The sequence below is a fragment of the Centroberyx gerrardi genome, chromosome 13, assembly GCF_048128805.1.
Source record: "Centroberyx gerrardi isolate f3 chromosome 13, fCenGer3.hap1.cur.20231027, whole genome shotgun sequence".
In the NCBI taxonomy this organism is placed as follows: domain Eukaryota; kingdom Metazoa; phylum Chordata; class Actinopteri; order Beryciformes; family Berycidae; genus Centroberyx; species Centroberyx gerrardi.
Window position 1 is genome coordinate 7,486,655 of NC_136009.1, and position 3,810 is coordinate 7,490,464.

Genomic DNA, 3,810 nt, shown 5'->3' on the forward strand with positions numbered 1-3,810 from the left:
GTCTCCCCTGTATGAATTTGATTTTATTTGAAGGACCATCTGCTGTCGGTCAGTTGGCCGTATTCTAGCCAGATGATGATACCATCAGTCATACTGCAGAGGTTGTTCTCAGGTCAGAGTTATGTTTTGATCACAGTGTGGTTACAATAAACAGTGATGAAAGGTCACATTGGTTAGAAATAGTAAAGGGTAAGTAATCTGATTTCATAGATTTTTAGTTGAGAGTAGTTTAAAGCCTTAGGGAAATTGAGAAATTAGTATGATTCCTTGGTGCAATTGGTACAGGTGCAATTGGTCTCAAAATTCAGTCAAACTTTGAAGACCAACATCAAGATTCAACTTTATTGGTACAAATTCTTGGTACAAATTATTAGTACAAATTATTGTTGCACCCAGGAGTTTAACCATGAAAAACATACAAAACATATACACATATGATACAACCAGTGTAGTATTGATCAACTAAATTGGCATGAGTTTTATACCCAAATTAGATACGTGGCTATTGCCATATCACCATAACTCTGATTTATTGAGTGTTAGTTGACCTGTTTCTCATATGACTATTACCAAAGTATAATAATGACTATTATTTATGCTGTGGTATAGGTATAGGTAGTGTATTTGCTTAGTAAACACACTCTTGACAATGACACAAATCATCTTTGTGACCAAATGAAAAAGGTCCTGCATGCTAAAACAAAGCAATAATGAGAGACTTGTGCTGAAACATGCATACAACCCAAACCCTTCTCCTTTTGGTCAACATGTAAATAAATCAGCCTCTTTTCTCTCTTTTTGGCGGTGTGTTTGCATTCTGTCCCAATTTCTGCTCATCCTACACACCGAGCCCTCAAGTCAAGAATGCTCCGTCAACTTTTGCTTTCATCACCTCTTCTTTTTGACATTTTCGGAGACAATGACGGGACACGCAACACAAAGCAAGAGGTGGAAGAAAGCTCGCCGGCTTGCGAGCGCCCATCATTTTGCGCAACACCGTGCAACACCCCTGGTTGTAATTCATCTTTTCCCATTACGGAGGATGGAGACTTTCTTTGTGCGTTTTTTTGAGGAAACCCTGTTAGCCCCGTCGCCATGTATCACCGCATCCGCAGGCCCCGCGGCCTCCGGGAGGGTATAGAATCACACGGACCAAACATAATAAAGGTAATTTACTGCCGAGGCAAATTCCATAGCTCTGGGCCTCCACCCCATGTTAAACAGCCCGCTGACCTTTAGCGTCTGATTTCATAAAGAGAGACACAATCCGATTAGGGCCGGACGGGAAAGGTCAAATGCATTGGCAGTTGTGGCCGTCGGTAACGCCGCCGCTGTAGCTTGGCTGGAGAGGTACAGAAATGACCGAACCAGCGCTGTGTGTGTGAGAAAGGGATGGAGACTGTGTGTGTGTGTGTGGTAGGTGGGGTGGGGAGGGGGGGCAGTGTCGGCAGTTAGCCTCTGTGGCCTCTGGAGCCGTTAGCAGAAAGGGCAGCATATCAGACATGGGTGGCGTGCTCCTCTTTTATGTCCCAGTGCCCACATACACACACACACACACACACACACATACACACACACACACACCCGGTGGCATGGTATCAGCTTTACCTGATAGGATCTTCAACTCCACTGAGTCTTGAAGTGCATCACTGTTTTGGGGCTTTTGCGTGTTGATTTTCTGTCCATTTTTTTTTTTCCCCTGCTTTGCCTTTTGGATGATGTGAATGTCACAGCACATTGTGAAGGCCCGGTGTTCATGGATTGATTGAATCCCCGTCATTCTGTTTGACAAGCCTTGTCCCTAAAGCTGCATGAGGACTCTCTTTTAATCAGATCCAACCTGGACTTTGTTTCACGGAGAGAGAGACAGGTTCTAATGTTTTCAAGACCCAGAGAATCTGGGTTTGTCCCATGTATTCTGCATCCCAAATGGATCGAGGCACAAAATGGCTGCCGTGAAATCAGAGGAAAATTGTCATGAAACTTCAACTCAAGCACCAATTAGTTTCACAAAGCCACTAATAGTTTTATTCCATTGACTTATCATGAAGAAATATAGATCTTAGCCTGCAGTGTTTTGACTTTCCTTTTTTAATTTTATCTAGAATGAAAAGAACTGACATTTCTGGCAATAGACCTTCATCAAAGCAGGGATATCAAATGGCTGTAGCACACTGAAATATATGTATTGCACAGCTAATGAACTAAACAGTACCTGTTCAATTCCTGCTCCTGTATTGTATCCATATCTGTGTGCATCTACATGTGCATGTGTGCATTCCTGCATAGTGTGTTCCTGTGCACGTGCATGCAAGTCTGTACGCTCCTGTGTTCATGCCAGTGACTGTGTGCGCTTCAGTTCCTGTGCACCTCTAATATGTGTGTGTGTGTGTGTGTGTGTGTGTGTGTGTGTTGGCGCAGGTAGTTTGTCTTCCCTGTGGATGGGCTCGGCAGCAGAGCTGTCGTCTGTTTTACGAGGTGCCCATTAAGGAGCTCACATGGATAATGCTGATTGCATGGGGCGCTGCCAGGATATACTGTAGTGTGTGTGTGGGTGTGTGTGTGTGTGTTTGTGTGTAGGAGAGAGAGAGGTTGAATGTGCCTGTGCATGCACATACATACTGCAAGTGTATCTGCGTATTTGTAAGCATGTGTGTACAAATTTATCGCAGTATATGTGAACAAATTTGTTAGTGTTGGTGTTTGTGTGCTGTATGTGCATAGTTTAAGATGAATGTACATAGTCAATGTGTCTGTGTGTGTGTGTGTGTGTGAGAGTGTGTGTGTCATGGTTAATGCTGATTGTGTCGGGGCACAGCGAGGTGCTGACAGTGCCGCGGCCGCTGAATGACGGAGATGATGTTAACAAGCACAGGGAGGCGGTCGCCACCCCCCTGTTTACAATATGGGGGTGCTAAAGCTGTCGAGACCATAACTACCGCACGCCTGTGTGTGTGTGTGTGTGTGTGTGTGTGTGTGCATGTGCACTAATACCTCCTTGTCCTCCACCTCTTCCTCGTCACACTCCTCATCTCTGGATCGCTGCAGAGCTGCCTTGCCTGACACTCCAGCTGAGAGAGCGAGAGAGAGAGAGAGAGAGAGAGAGAGAGAGAGAGAGAGAGAGAGAGAGAGAGAGAGAGAGCTTGTCACACAGTGAGGAAAGCCTGTGCTGGAGGAATAGACACAAATAAAATGACACAGACAAACACATGCACACGGCAGCGATGATAATTAGGGAGCTGAGAACAATACATCTGTAAGTGTGTGTGTTAGTGTGTGTGTGTGTGTGTAGGGAAGCCACAGTGTCTTGGATATAAATTAAGGTGCGCCCTACTCTGCTATAGGGCTTTGTTTCTGTCAGAAGACGTGTGACAACGGTATTGTCTCTATGTTCACTCACTCTGCGAACAGACACACAGGCTTCATAAATAAATCTGTACAGAAAGATATTGCACCCAGTTAAAATATCTGGTGAGAATCAGACAGTTAAAGTCACCTAGTCATGTTTATTTGGCTATATAAATCAGATATAAGTCAGATATATTGATATATATTCTCTATCATTTTGACTTGACCACAGTAAAGAAGGCTTTTTGCAACTTTCAGCTCAAAGTATCATGTCAGGTTTACATCAGTGTCAGGAAAATTATGGATTCTTTCACAAAATGCATAGAAAGTTCATGCTTTGCTGTCACTTATGTGTCAGTTCAAAAACTGGAGAATGAAAAAAAAGTCTTGCATTAATTGATTAACAATGTAAGAGAGAATGGCCAAAGCCAGCAATGTGGTGTCAGTGTTTCAATATAAAAG